Source organism: Equus caballus, chromosome 1 (genome assembly GCF_041296265.1).
Source record: "Equus caballus isolate H_3958 breed thoroughbred chromosome 1, TB-T2T, whole genome shotgun sequence".
Classification (NCBI taxonomy): Eukaryota; Metazoa; Chordata; class Mammalia; order Perissodactyla; family Equidae; genus Equus; species Equus caballus.
This window is the reverse complement of record NC_091684.1, coordinates 93,906,416-93,922,088: the sequence shown is the minus strand read 5'-3', so window position 1 is coordinate 93,922,088 and position 15,673 is coordinate 93,906,416. Positions and strand designations below refer to the sequence as shown.

The 15,673-nt window shown below is 52.0% G+C and overlaps 1 protein-coding gene across 8 annotated transcripts in view; it reads right to left on the bottom strand.

Annotated features, from left to right (window-relative positions):
* ARHGAP22 (Rho GTPase activating protein 22) overlaps positions 1 to 15,673 on the bottom strand; it is a 188,167-nt gene that overhangs the window by 44,564 nt on the left and 127,930 nt on the right. For 2 of the 8 annotated variants that reach the window (XM_023648285.2, XM_070265072.1), the window contains exon 1: positions 8,824 to 9,076. The exons of the other annotated variants lie outside the window; for them this stretch is intronic. The gene's annotated coding sequence lies outside the window, so the exon portion shown is untranslated. Of the gene's footprint in view, positions 1 to 8,823; positions 9,077 to 15,673 lie in introns of those variants that run through there. 8 annotated transcript variants of the gene reach the window in all.

Genomic DNA, 15,673 nt, shown 5'->3' with positions numbered 1-15,673 from the left:
GACCCCTCTCCATCAAAGGGACGTGTCGTGCCTGTGGGACGCGTGGTGGTCATCTTATGACCACGCTGAGCAGCGGGTAAAGCCAACAGGCCAAGGAGGGCAGAGGGGAGGCGGGCGTCCAGGTCCTCGCTGACTCTCTTGAACCCCCAAGTCACCAACCCAGTTACTGGCCACCTCTGGGTTTCTCGGTCTGTAGGAATAACACCTCCTTTAATTTAACCCAGTTAGGGGAGCTTTTCTGCTTCCTGCAGCTGAAAGCATCTGGGACAGAGACCCTGGGCGCCACCAGGCAGTCCCTCATTGCTTCATCGGCAACTGCAGGAGGTTTCAGGGCTAGCGGGGCACACTGTGGACCCACAGCCTGGGTCTGGGGAGAAACCCTGGAAGGCACTTGACAACATTTAACATCCATTTTGATAAAAATTCTACGTTAGACAGGAATAGACAGATCCTTCCTCAACATGAATACACAAAAGCCAAATCTATTTAGTAGACAGACAGTAGTGACATTCCCATCAAAGCCGGGGACAATACAAGCACGTCCACCAGCACCACTGCGACTGTGCATTCTCCTGGAACTATTCGCCGGTACAATTAGATTAGAGAGAGAACACAACACTATGAAAGCTGGAGGGGGCTGGAGGCCTGCTGTTATTATTATTGCTGTTATTATTTATATATGCGGAAAACCTAAGTCAACAAACTGAAAAACCATTGCAAGCAATAAGGGAATTCCGTAAGGTAGCCAGACACAGAATTAACACACAGAAATCACAATAACACACAGAAATCACAATCTGTTTATAAATTAGGAGAAACAGAAATGCATAGCATCATATAAGAAGGAAAACTCAAGCTAACAGAGATGCCAATTTCACCTAATTTAGTCTGTAAATTTAATACCATAAAACGCTAATAGCATTTCTTTTTACATTAGACAAGTGGATTCTCAAGTTCATATGCAAAGACAGCAAATGCATTTTTGAAAAAAGAATAATGAAGGCAGACCAGCCCCACCAATTATTAAAATAGCAGAGCATACAGCTACAATACGAAAACAGTACATACTGCATAGCACGAACAGAGAGACGCAAACACATTTTGGGAGTCTGATTAAATTAAGGAGTTATTTCAAATGGGTGAGGACAAAATGGATTATTTTATAAATGGAATAGGGACAACTAGATGAAAATTATCAAGGTGGATCCTTATGTCATACCATATAACAGAATAAAAATTCATGATGGATCAGAGTTAAAGATGAAAAACGAAACCCACGAAAGTCCCCGAATCAATCATGGGAGAAATTTCTCATTACCTCAAAGTGGGAAAGGCCTTTCTAAATATGACACCAAAACCAGAGACCACAGAAAGAAAATGTCACCACGCAAAAGTTAAAAATATTTGCATGGCAAAGAAAAGAAACTGAAATGACAATGACGAGAAGGAAGCAGAGGGATTCATATTCATAAAATATGATGCTTTGTAGGTACTAGAAAGAAGGAAGATGCAATTTCTGCCCAGATTTGAAATGTTCTCTGCTAGATGCTGTTACGTGGAAAAAGCAATGACATGTTATCACGTTTGCAAAGGAAGGGAAGGAGGGAGGAAGAACAAAAGATGCACTTGTTTGTTTGAATATGTGCAAAATATTTCTGGAAAGAGACAGAAGACACTGGCCATGGCTCTTCTCCTGAGGAGGGCAGCGGGTGGCTGGAGGAAAAGGGTGCAGGGAGACTGGCTTTGTCCCTTCTCATATTTGAACCATGTTACCTATTTTAAAAATGAAACGAAAGCAGAATTTACTATAAAGTGACAAGTGAAACGTCCTCACATCACATGGGGGTGGTGGGGACAGTGAATGGCGGGCTGCAGGCTGTGCCTTCCGGGGTGACCAACCATGTGGGCTTATTGGCACCTGGGAGCCACTCAGAGCCAAGCTGAGCCCAGGGACCGGCTCACCAGGGGGTGGGAGGGGCTCGAAGCTGGACCCCAACCTGAGAGGAGGGCAGTGAGGAAAGTGGGCAGACCCTCACCATGTTGGTAGAAGTAGGTTTTTGCAAACCTCTTTGGGGAATTATGTGACAAAATCTGTCAAAATTTCAACTGAGCCAGCAATCTCTTCCTTGGGAATTTACTCTGCAGAGACATTTACACGTGTGCACAAGGAGGCAGTAAGAATAAACGGCAAAAAGCGAACCGTCCATCAAGTTAAATAAATGATGTGCTGGCTAAATAAATTATGTACATCCAGAAAGAGAAGGTGGTGGAACTATGTGACATGGGATAATACATTATTGTGTGGAAAAAGCAAGATACAGCACAAAGGATACACTGGCATCTGTGTAAGAGTGGCGTGTACACACAGGGGCATGGTCGTGCATGCCTATTTCTGAAAGGACAAGCAGGACGCAGGGACCTGGGCTTGCTTCAGAGAGGAGGCAACAGGCTCAAGAACAAGAATTACTTCTCACTGTAGACTCCTGAAGTGTGTGTGAGTGTGTTATCAGGGACACAGATTACTGTCCTGAATAACAATCGTTTCTCTTCACTTGAGAGAGGTGTCAGCTCCCAGGTTTGGCCCCGGAGAAGTTAGACGTGCCCTGCACTTTTGAGTACTTTTTTTTTTCCCCTGAGGAAGATTGGCCCTGAGCTAACATCTGTGCCCATCTTCCTCCATTTTTTTATATGTGGGACGCCTGCCATAGCACGGCTTGATCAGCGGTGCATAGGTCCACGCCCAGGATCCCAACCAGCAAACCCCGGGCTGCAGAAGCAGAGTGCACAAACTTAACAGCTGTGCCATGGGGCAGCCCCCTTGAGTACTTTTAATTTAGGAAAATGCACCCACTGTCCCCAAAATGGTTTGAGCTCCAACTTCCCCTTTCACCAGTCTGTCCCTCTAGCAGAGTTTCATTTCTCAAAACCAGCACCTCCATGGAAAATCTTCTGTGGTTCTGGGGACGTTTGGGTAGACCTTGCCCTGGGCAGCGCCCGTGGGAGAACGTGGGCCGTGATTTTTCTCACGGGGACAATTGCAGAAGTGAAGGAGGAATGTGGGGCCAGCTGGAAATGCCTGAGCTCGGCCTGAGGGTCCTCTCTGAAAGGCAAGTCAGGTGTCTTCCTTCCCGGTGAGAATTCCATACCACAGCCTCTCCCCTCTGCCTTCAGGACACGTCCCAGTTCACTGCTTCCCACTGGGGCTCCTCTGTGTGATCAGCCCAGGGTCCCTTTCAGCCGGGCCAGCTACTCCCCTATCTCACCGGATACTCCAGGCTCTCTGCCCTACTTCCTGTACCTGGGATAAACCATGTACTCAGGCCTCACTGTCTTTGCACATGCTGTTCCCTCTTCTTTGGATGCCTTTCCCACCGTGTCAACCTGGTAAACTCCTCCTCATTCATCCAGCCCCAGCTCAAATAAATCCACTTCTCCTTCAGCTCCCCTAACTGTGCCCCACCCACTCCCAGCTTTCCTTATCCCATTCTCCCTCCCACCAATACCTACTGAAGGTCTACCCGGTGCCAGGCATGGTGCCGTGTGCTGGGACACAGCAGTGACAAACGCCTGTTGGAGAAGGCAGCCTGGCTGGGGAGACAGGCCTGACCTACGATCACAAACGAACGCAAAACTAGTGTTTGAGAGATAGGAAGGGGTCCAGAGGTCTGGGCGTGGGGCTGAGCCCACACTGTGAGAACGGCATCCGCAGGGCCACCTCCCCCAACAGCTTGGGCTCTGGGCCTGGCGTCGGGTCACTTGTCTCCTGACCTCCCATAGACACCGCATGGCCGGCCGAGACTGGAAAACACCACTGACTGTAAGGCCAGAGCCCCCCGGGGTTAAAAGTAACTTTTGTGCAGAAAAAAATAAGTTGAAAATAGCAACATATTAACATAGAATATGCCACTGTCAGATGGAGAGCAGGTCTGGACTGTTCAAGGGCAGGGGGCTGTTGGGGGGATGGGGCGGGGGTCTTGCAATTAGAATCGAAACAAATGTGATTTATGCTGAGCGTCCATGTAGAAATACCATGCTGGCATTTATTTCTACAATGTTACAGTGTGGGCTGCAGAGGTCCCAAGGCGGTGGCTGCTGTCTTTACTGTCCTGCTGCCCCCTCCCCCGCCAATGCTGGCAGAGTCTGGCGCTCCTCCCAGCAACTCTAGCAAGAAAGTGCTATGACCACATCACCATCCCTACTATGAGCAGGAGGAGCTGCAGCCAGGGGGTAAGTTCCCCAAGCCCCATGATCTAGTGGGGAGGGAACCTTGGTTTGCATCCAAGACCCCTCCTTGGTCCACACCCAGCCCCTGACCCCTCCCCACCCCAGGTCCTTGCCACCCTGGTCAGCCTTCTGGGCCTCCTGGGGTGTGATGCACCCTGGTGCCTCTCCTAGAGCACTAACAGAGTGCACTGCTCCAGGTGGCAGCTCCATCATCTCCTGCTAGATGAATGACTAATGGACGGTGGCTGAGTACACACCCCTCACTAACTGGCAGTACCTCGTGCCTTTTGCTGCTTCACGTCACGATGCTAAGGTGAATATTTCTCCCCACTGACACTGCAGCCACTACTACCATGCATCTTAGCTTGGGTTCCCCCCAGTCAAAGCCCGAGACAGGCTCGTGTGCGGGCCGTGGGTTTTGGAAGCTCTCCCAGGGAGGCAAGCAGGCCAGGGAATGAAACATCCATGGTGGGCCTGGAGCTTTCACCCCCCGCGTTCCCCCACCTGCTCTGGGGCTTGGCACATCAGCGGGCTGGAGGCGGGGGCAGGAGGAACAGCACAGGCCAGCCCTGCCCCCCGGGCGCTGACTCCTGGGGGGGAACGGACACAGGACGAGGGAGCAAAAGAAGGAAGGAGGTGAGCTGAGATGGGCGACTGGGGCAAGGATGGGGTGGGGTGCTCCTTGGGCAGGGCGTCAGGAAGTCTGCAGAGGGGCCCCTGAGCTGAGATCTGTGACCAGAGGGGCTGGCTGTCTTGCACAGATCCGGGCTGGGGGAGAAGGGGCCGCAGTTGCAAAGGTGGGAGAAGTCCCGAGGCCCTCTGTGTGGCTCGGCGCAGCTGGGAGGGCGTGAGTGGGTCGGAGGTCGACAGGAAGTTCCGGCAGGTGTCCAGGAGGAGGTGGACACGCAAGGGCCAGGCAAGGAGGCGTGGAGAGGGTGACGAGGCCTGGGTTCAGCATCTGTCTGGGTCTCAGAGCTTGCTCATACATTAGGGGGTGGGTGGAGCTGGGACAGGAAGGGTCCAGGTGGTGACCCAGGGGAAGTGCAAGAACAAGGACCAGCCTCTGAGGCTCCAAGCCCCCTCCCACGCGGGGGCATGAGCAGAGCTGGGACAGGCACTGAGGCCCAGTGCTGGTGGGAGGGGGGGCGTATCCCAAGTCCCACCACGCTCTGCTCACTGTCTCCAGAAACTGCTCCTTTGAGACTAAACATAAGAAATAAAAGTCATTTTGTAATGAATTTATTCAAAAAGCATTAATTCAACAAATGCTGGTGGCATCCCCTCTTACCTCCTCCCAACTGATTCCCACCTCGGGCTCAAGCCCAGCTGGTTGACACGCACGCACGGACCAGGGATCCCTGGCCCGGAGTCCCTCTTCCTGGCTGTCAGCTCCCTGTGCCTGGCCCTCCCAGCCTGGCATCACAGGGGAAGGCCCAGGGCTGGGGCAGGGGCTGACCATCACCCAAGGACCTGACTAGATTCTTCCTGACACCACGAGGCGACAGCCAGCAAGCCCGTGGCCCCCATCTCTGTTCTCCCTTGACCAGGAGGAAGTCCTTGTTTGCCCCACGTGGCCGTTTCAGAACCGCTGCCCCGGAGGACACTCTCTGCTCCTACCATCTCAGGACCTCAAAGTGCTGCCAGAAACCATGCTAGGAAACGGGGACACAAAGGCGAAGCAGACGCTGCCCCGGTCCTCAGGGAGCCAAGGGCGAGCGGGGTCAGCCGCAGGCTGGGAAGCAACCCAAGAAGCCAAATTAGCAACAACAAAGACGTCTGCTCTGGACTGAGTTGGGGAGGATGCAGGTTGGAGGCCCGAGGCTCCCCGTCTGCCTCCCTGCTCTTTGTTATGGAGATGGCGGAGCCCCTCCCCAGTTCTGCACCACAAAACCTCAGCACCACAGGATCTCTCCGTGCTGGGGAGGAGGAACCCTGGCCGGCAGCTCCTGGTTGGTCCAGCAGCTTGGAGGAGTCGAGGAGGCAGAATTCCTAGGTGTAAAGGGTTTTCACCTCCCCCAGAAGCAAGTTCGGCCTCCTCACCAGGCCACGGTGAAGAGAGGCATCTGGAGGGCTTCATGGAGGCGGAAGGCAGCAGACAGGGCCAAAGGCCTGTAAGGAGTTCAGCTGACTGCAGAGAAGGGCTCTGAGTGCAGAGGCTGAGGCAGGTGACTTGCCACATGGCAGAGCAGCGCCAGGCGCCTGTGGGGGTCCACGCCCCCTGTCTGCCCAGCCAGTGCCACACACTCACCCCTCGCCCCAGGGCCTTTCTGCCTCCTCTAGCTGGTCACACGGACACTTGTTGAGCCACAAAATCTATGTTGGGCACAAGAAATTTCCTTGATTCCATAGGGATGCCATGGATCTCTCGCTGATGCTCTGTTCCTCTTTGCAAGGGTTCCAGGGAGGTCAAGCCGAAAGAACGTGGCCCACCCCCAGCAGGTGCTGGGACCTCAGAGCTGTAGCTAACGTCCTCCCCATGCTCTTTTTCACCCAAATTCTTCAGGTTCTTAACAAAACAACACACTAGTTTACAAGCTGGCTCCCTCCTGGAGGCCAAGCAGACAAATAAGAAGTCTTGCTAGTGCCAGGATTGAAGCATACCATGTTCACTGTTAACCAGCACCACTTCCCAGCACAACTCCAGGACGCAGCCATTCACTTTCACAATCTAAGTGCATGGAACCCTCTGGAGGCAGCCATTCACCTTACAGCTTTAATAAATGGCACCTCTGGAGGCTGATATTCACATTGCAGTCTAAGTGCCTGCCCCATCCCAGGGCAGTCAATCTCACTGTAGTCTAAATGAATAGCACCCTCTGGAGGCACCGACTCGCATTGTAGCTTATGTGAACCCCCTCCTGGAGTTATGCAACCTGGCTGCCTAGATCAAGACCTTGAGGAAGGTCTGTCTTTCCACTTTCTACAGAAGAAAACTGCCTAAGCCCTCCCAGCCAGACGGCCAGAGCCAAGATTTTATGCCTCATCCCTCTGACGTCCAGAGATCTCCCCCTCAACAGAGCTGGTAGGGCTGGGGAGCAAAACCCCAGCTCCTCCAGCCTCTCTGTTCCTCCTGCCCCTCAGTCCTGCCTGCAAGGTGGACCTGGGAAAATACTTTGTTTGCTGGGGTCTTCATCACCTTAGCCTTCCTCACTTGAAGAGTCAACTTGCATGGACAGAAAACCACCACGCCCAGGGTAACTGCCTGTCCCTCCAGGCCTAGGGTATTACAGAAACACCTCGTTTATCCAGAAATCACCTACTGGCAACCTCACCCATCCGGAGTCTGGGGACAAGTGAAAGAATGAAAGGGAGGCTCAAACAGGCTTCAAAACACTAAGAGCTGCACAGCTGGCCCCCCAGGACCTTACTCAGGGCTCGCTTACTCTTGTTTTACACACATTTCTAACATGCATGCCTTGCTGGCTCCATGGTCCCCGGATGGTGGTTAAAAAGGACTGGGAGAGTGGATATAGGCAGCCATAGTGACAACATCATGAAGTTACAGGTGACGGCAACGGAAGAAACAGAGGATACGAAAACTCAGAATTCTGAAAGATTAGTGTCTTGGGCAAAGGGCGAACAGCATCAACAAACTCAACCTTCAGACATTCCCACAATGACGTCAGCCTCCCTCTCCTCTGAGTCCTTGGTGTGCAGGACCCTCTCTGTACAGCAGCACCTCTCACCAGCTTCCTCCACCTCCTTGTAGGACAGCCACACATGTGTGGGTGAGCCGAGGACAGGAGGATGACACGCAGGCCACTGCTGTCCTCAGGGAGCTCAGAGCCCCAGGCTATGGAAACCGCAAAATCTCCCATTTCCCTGGTAACTCACTTATGGATAGGATGCTGCCAGGAACAAGGCCGACCTGGGCCAGCTCCTCTAATCCTCACAGCGAACCCCAGCCTAGGCCTCGTGGATCCTGTTTCACTGATGGGGAAACTGAGGCGCAGAAATCCAAAGTCCCCTGCCGGAAGTCCTGCAGCCGGTGAGTGATGTGGGCCTCCTCGTCTCAGAGAGGGCCCACTCCCTGGGGCGGCCTGCCTTCCCCCAGGATGCTCAGATTCCAGTTCAGCTGTCAGGGCTCACACGTTGGGACGGCCACTGTCCACGCTGAGGCGGCTGTTGCTCTTTACATGGTGGTGCTTTGCGAATCCCAGATCCATCCTTGGTGTGGACACCCCGCCCTTGCCCCAGACAGATCCACACTGTGGGGCAGGGCCCTCATCAGAGATCACACTTCGTGCTGTGGCTGTATATGACAACCTGCCACTGCTCAGGGCGTGGCCCAGGGTGCTTCCTGACCAGCTGTTAGCAGGGGCTTATCGGGGGCCTGCCGGAGTTTACAAACCCACCTTAGGGGACCGGACGTCAGTGCTGGCTGGCACAGCGGCTCAATGACGGAGCTGCTGGGCCCTGGCTGCCAAGCCTTCCCAGGCAGCAAGGGGCACCAAGGGCCATTCCCAGTCACACAGCAGGGCCCACCGCAGGCTCTTAGCTGCAGGACAGCTCAGCTCCCTCCTTTTGGAGGAACGCCTGATTTTCTCTGCAATGGTTAGGTGCCAATGGGGGACGACAAAAATTGGGAAGTCATCAAACCTTTGAACAGATGAGCACATCGCCTGGGGCTCCAGCCACACCCTCATCCTGGAGGGGACACAGGAAGGTCCAGCTAGAGCATCGCTGTCCAGCCAGCAGCTCCAGGCGGAAGCCCCGCCATCAGCATGATAAAGGTCCAACAGCAGAAAACCCTCAGCTCCTCCGGGTACCACAAAACACCTTGCTGATGTGACTCTTATCAACATCCCAAGAGGAAGTGCTCCTGAGAAGGCACTGTGGGGACTGCTGAAGTGGGGCGGAGCAATGCACTTGGCGAGGACACCACTGTGATGACACCGTGTCCCTGGAAACGAGAATGCCAGAGTTTCTGATTCTGGACACGATGGGTGTTATCCTCCCGGGTCCCTCCCTGATGAGCCCTTACTGATTTGTTGTTCTCGTCCTTCCATCCAGCTGTGACTGAGCAAGTCTGCGTGTGGCCTGCTGATGGGGGGCTGAGGGTGGGGGTATGGAGACCTGTGCCTAATGGGGACGGCCACATGGAGGCCACCATCTCGTTTACAGAGCTGGGCGCCATCCTGCACTCCCTCTGCTGGCCAGCCTGACCCAGGGCATGCTCCGGGCCAGTGTGGGGGGACCAGAGTCTGGGCTGGACCCCACGGGGCCTCGCTCTGGAGTACCCAGGACAGGGCGAGCGCCAGCACCCCCATCGGTGGGGCGGAGGGGCGCCCTCCGGCAGAGGCCAGAACGGGATGCCGAGCACAGGGAAGCTTTGTTCCGACCTCCACCATCGACTGCCAGGCAGACGCTCCGTGAATGGCACTGTTGTGGTATTTTAAGAAGATTCTACAAATAGCGCGAACTCACTCAGAATGGGCCTTAGAGCCAGCTTGTGAATGCTGCAGTGGTGAGGGCGGGCCAGCCGGGAGCTGGAGCCAGGACAATGGGGCCTCACAGGGGAGACAGGGCAGGATGCTGGGTGACCCAAGCCTTTTCCGGGGCTCCGTGGCCTCATTTCCCCCAGACTCACCCCCCTCCCTTCGCCCAGCCCTAGTCAGTGGCTTCCCAGGAGTTTATGGGGAAGGAGCAGGTCCCCGGTTTCTCTGAATAAAGGGAAGGGGCTGCGACATCCTTTGGGTGCCTGCTCCTCCCCGGTTTCCAGGGATTTCCAAGCTCTGATGATGTCCTGTGGGTCCCAGAGGAGTGGGGCACAGGAAGGAAGTACGTCCTTAGGTTTCCATCAGAAATCACTTTATTAGGTAGCCAGAGAAACGTCAAAGCCCCGTAGTCCTAGCAGCCAAGGACTATCAACTGGGATCTTCCCAGAAGAGTCCATTCTTGAGACTTGAAAGACAGCCGGGAGAAGAGAACACAGATTCGGGAGGCATTCCGAGCTCGGTTCAAACTTCGCTTGACCGGTGACATCTGGGTGGCCGGGGGAGAGTGGTCTACCTCTCAGAGACTCAATGTCTTCATCTCTAAAACTGACACTATCGTACCCACCCCGAGGGGAGGCTGGAGAAATCGGAGGCCCAGCTGGCGCTGCCCTTGGCACAGTAAATGCCCAGCACATGTGAGCTCCTCTTCCTTCCCAAATGAAAGACCGTTTATTTAAGGCAGGAGAGCATTCTCTGTATAAAAGGTTCCTTGACTATGGCTGAGAAACACGTCAGGCACCAAGAGCCCCTCTCAACCCTGGGAATCCACCAAGATATCAGGGCTGTGGAGTCAATGCAAACGCACAAGGCAGGACGACAGGGAGGGCTGGGGCCTGTGGCAAAGCAGACAGGCTCAAGTCTAAGCCCATTTTGTCCCTTCTGGTACTTGGAGATGTCTCAGGACAACAGAGGAAGGATTATTTTTGATAGAGTTGGCCTGACCTTCTCCAGCACATTCGGAGCAGGGCTCATGCATGGCATCCAGCTGTCAGAGGTGGCATGAGAGAATGGAGCCCCGAACCCTCACGCATGCCTTGAGTAACCTTCCACCCATTAACCGGTTGGGTAAGGAAGGCGACACCAGCTCTGTAAGTGGCGGGCACAGCTCTGTGCACAGAACCTGCCCTCGATTCATGTGGACTAAACTAGAACAAAGTGAGGTAGCCTTCCAGAGTCAAGAGACAGGAGGTCCCGGACAAGGGACCATGGGTGGAGTTCCAGCTGGGCCACAGACCGTGCTGTGTGGCCTTAGGCAAGTCACCTCCTCTCTTCTGGGCTTTTAAAATAAACTCTTCTGGAAAATGTGAAGGCCGGGCTGGGTGGCCTCCGAGGACCCCTCAGCTCACCCCCTCCGAGCCCGTGTGTGACATCTGTAGGTCCAGACCACTGATCATTAGCAAGGTGGGCTTCAGAGTGTGAATGGCGGATGGTCTCCTTCACCCTCCCGAGAGGCCTTCACTGGGAAAGAGCTTGCTCATTCCCGAGGTTGGACTAGGACGAGGTAGGTAGTGGCCCATCTGCAGGCAGGTGGCCCTGGACATGGCCGCTGGGGCCCCGCTAAGTTAGAAGGTGTCGGCGTCTCCGCAGCCCCGGCTGTCAGGGGAGGACAGCATTTGGGGCTGGGGGGCACTCACCCCACACAAGTCGTCCTGCTCCATACCCACACTGTCTCGCGGCAGCCCGGTGACACATCATTTTCCTGACCGTGTGACCGAGGCCAGAGCCCAGGCGCACGCCCAGGGGCTCAGGAGGTCAAAGTGGAGTCAGGACTTGAGCCCAGGGCAGCCGGACTCCAAGGCCATTCACGCTGCTGCCCATCTGCATCCTCCACCTACCAGAGGACAGGCCTCTCTCCGTCCGCCTCGCCTCATGAGAAAACCGAGGACGTGGACACAATCCAGTCTCGAAGCTCCCTCCTCACTCCCCAGTTCAGGGCTCTGTGCCTCCAGAAGTTGCTGATGCAGACTGGCTGGTATGCAAAGCTCAGCACAGCTCGGCCAGACCATGAGCACAGCAGCGGGTCATAAGCCCGTCCCCAGCCGCAGGTGGCTGTGCTGGGCAGGCATGGAGCTTCAGGCACCAGACAGTGAGGAGGCCACGGGGCCCTGGGAGGCTGCTGGCAGCGACGATCTGCTAACTGGTACAGAGATATTTGAGCGTTTTACAAACATCCTGGCTGTTCTGGTGAGCGCCACCTGAATACCTGCCATGGCTGCAGACCTCCTGGGCAGGAGGGTCGGTGAGTGCTGGCCACTTAGGGCCCTCCTTTGGGGAGGCTGGAGAGCAGGCGCTGGGCGCGCCGCCCCAGCTCTCCATCCACACCTCATGCTCTGCACTTGCAGAGACAGTCACATGGTGGGCAGCGGCCACTGTGACATCACTGATGGTGACAGGGCCCAACTGAGTCATAGAAGACGGAACGGAACCCATGGGGGTGCTGGCTCCTCCTACACGGCCCTGGTGAGTTAAGGTGGGTGCCAAGCGATTAAACATCCCTCCTGTGCTGGCGCTGCGGGCTCCTGGTGGCCCCTGGGGAGCTGGCGGGAGTGGCTGACCCGCAGCGCCCCCTCCTGGCCCTCAGGCTGTGAGCCCCTCTGAGCCGGTTCAAGGAGGGGCTGCGCTCAGCACAGCACCAGCTCCAGGGGGCCGCATCTGCTTCCCCGCACCCCAAGAGGAACTCCGACCGGGGACAGGTCCTGTGTGTGACTGATCCCCAGAGAGGAACCTGGCCCGGCCGAAGCCACAAAGGAGAAGCTGCCAGTTTGGTTTGTGACTGACCTTCGACTCTTTCCAAATTGGATGTGACTAGGGAGAGTCCAGTCTGTCCGTCCCAAGTTTCACTAGTAAAGGGCATACGCCGCTTTTGGTTTTAGTTGTGTTCTCCATGGCTGGTTGGAAAAGACAACGCCCGGTGTTAAGTTGTGTTGTATTAAAACGAAAGAAACATGGAGTGTAGGTTGGGAGTGTGCATTCTGGCACAAAAGAGCCCAGGGGGGAGTGCCAGTGCTGAGTGGCCTTGGGTGGAAACTCTAGGCCTCAGTCCCCTCATCTCTAAGATGAGACAAATAGAATCCACTTTAGGGTTATTGTGAGGATTAAACGAATTCCCATACAGAAAGTGCTTAGGACAGGGCTTGGCACATAGTGAGTGTTATAAGTGCTTTTATTTCAACAAAACAACACTGGCCTCATTATTTTTTGGAGTCTTACCCTAAGCTTCAAGCCAAATAATAATCATTTCCATTATTAGGCATTTTTCGGTGTGCCAGCAACCTTATTACAGAGGCCAATTTAATTCTTCTCTTGACACAACCTGGTGAGGTTGTTGGTATCCCAGTGTACAGACAAAGGTATGCCTCTTCGGCTTAGAGAGGTAACTTGCCCCCAAGGCTGCACAGACAGTAGGTGGCAGAGCCAGAATTCAGAACCAGGTCTGCCCAACTCCAAGCTTCATGACCTTCCAACATTGCACACTGCCTCCTTGAGACCAAGCCCTTAGGCACCTTAACTCACCTCCAAGTCACCACATAGCGTCTAGGTAAAGTTTAGGTAAGAAGGACAAGACCTCGACCAGAGATGACCTAGTACCCACTCACATACCTTGGTATGAATTAGCATCTCAGTAAGTCCCATCCCCAGAGGACTGTCGCTATGTGACCTGTCTTGTAGCTTCCTGAAAAAGCCCCATTCACAGAGCATTGTCATCACTTGACCTGACTCATTCTGTGGAAAAGCCCAATCTCCACGGCATTTGTCAAAAACTATCAGTGGTAATTCTTTAACATTACGGCTGCCTAAAGCTGTGATCCTAATTGGGGCAAATGACAGCGGGCCAAAAGGAAGATCTGGGGAGGGAGAAATCCACTGGGGGCTTTGAAAAGCTCTGACATATTTCTGGAGATCTAGAAGGGCATGCGCATGTGTAGATCTGTGCCTATGAGCAGGGAGGACCTAAGAGGTCCCCAGTCTCTCACCTCTAGCTGACTTTGAGTCCCTGTGCAAGCAGGAAGTGAAGACTAAGGCAGAGTTATAAACTATCTAAGCATTAAAGGTGTGCTCACACACACACACACACACACACACACACACACACACACACAGCAAAGGGTAGAAGACTTATTGGTTCAAGGCATCTAATCATAGCTCTGGCAAATCATTAGCTGACCACCAAACTAACCAAGGGGAGACTTGAATGACTGCATACTACAGATTTTACATATTTAGTCAAGGAAAGTCACTAAACAGCTCCAACAAAAACAACAACAACAAAACCTGGAAAGGGAAGGAGAATCTGATTTGCAGACTCACCACATTATATTATCTACAATGGCCACTTTTCAAGAAAAAAATGACAAGACACAAAAAGAGAAACAACGTATGGCCCATACACAGGAAAAAAGCAGTCAATGGAAACTGTCTTAATCTAGAATTAGACTTACTAGGCAAGGGCTTCAGATCAGCTATGATAAATATGTTCAAAGAACCAAAGAAAACCATGTCTAAAGAGTTAAAGGTAAGTACAACAACCATGTCTCAACAAATAGAAAATATAAATAAAGGAACAGAAACTGTAAAAAGAACCAAATTGAAATTTTGGAGTTTAAAAGTGCAACAACTGAAATGAAAAATTCACTATAGGGACTCACCAGCAGATCTAAGTGGACAGAAGAAAGAATCAATAAACTTGAAGATAGGTCAACTGCGATTATCCAGTCTGAGGAGCAGAAAGGAAAAAAGAATGAAGAAAAATGAACAGAGCCTCAGAGGCCACCTGAGTGAGACACCATCAAGTGTGCCCACATATACATAAGGGCAGCCCTAGGAGAGGAGAGAGGGGAAAAAGGGGTGGAAAGAATATCAGAGGGAATAATGATTGAAAACTTGCAAAATTTGTTGAAAATATTATAAATTCAAGAATCTCAATGAACTCCAAATAGGATAAACTCAGAGATTCACACCTAGACACATCCTAGTCAAACCGTCCAAAGACAGAGAATCTTGAAAGAAGCAAAAGAAAAATGACTCATCATATACGAGGGGTTCTCAAATAATGAATGGGTAACTTTCCTCAGAAACCATGGCAGCCACAGGCAGTGGGATGACATTTTCAAAATGCTGAAAGAAAAAGACTGTCAACCAAGAATTCTATATCCAGCAAAACTATCCTTCAAAAAACAAAGGAGAAATTAAGACATTCTCAGATAAACACATACTGAGAGAATTCAGTTCTTTGTCCTAGCCGATCTATACCACAAGAAATTCTAAAGAGAGTCCTTTGGGAGAAATGAAAAGACATTAGATGGTCACTCAAATCTACTGATAAAGGTACCTATACAGTTAAATATAAAAGACGGTATAAATGCATTATTTGTAGCTCTTTTCTTCTATCTGATTTAAAAGAATACTGCATGAAGCAATACTTACAAAACTGTGTTGATGGGCTTATAATGCATAAAGACATAATTAGTAAGGCAAAAATGGCACAAAGGAAGGGGAGGGAACAGTTATATTGGAAAGAAGTTTCTGTACACTATTGAAGTTAAGACAGTATTAATATGAACTAGATTACTTTAAATTAAGAGGCTAATTATAATCCCCAGGACAACCACTAAGAAAGTAACTAAACAAATACTATAAATAAGTAATAAGGAAATCAAATGCTATGATAGAAGATATCTATTTAACACAAAAAGGAGGCAGTAGGGAGGAATGAAAAAGGACAAGAGACGAATAGAAAACAATTAGCAAAATGGCTGACATAAATCTACCTCATCAGCAATCACATTAAACATAAGTGAATTAAATACTCCAACAAAAGGCAAAGACTGACAGAGTGGATTTAAAAAACAAACTGAATCCTGTCTACAAGAGACACATTCAGATTTAAAAACAAATAGGGTGAAAGTGAAAGGATGGAAAAAGATATACTGCACAAACAATACCCAAAAGAG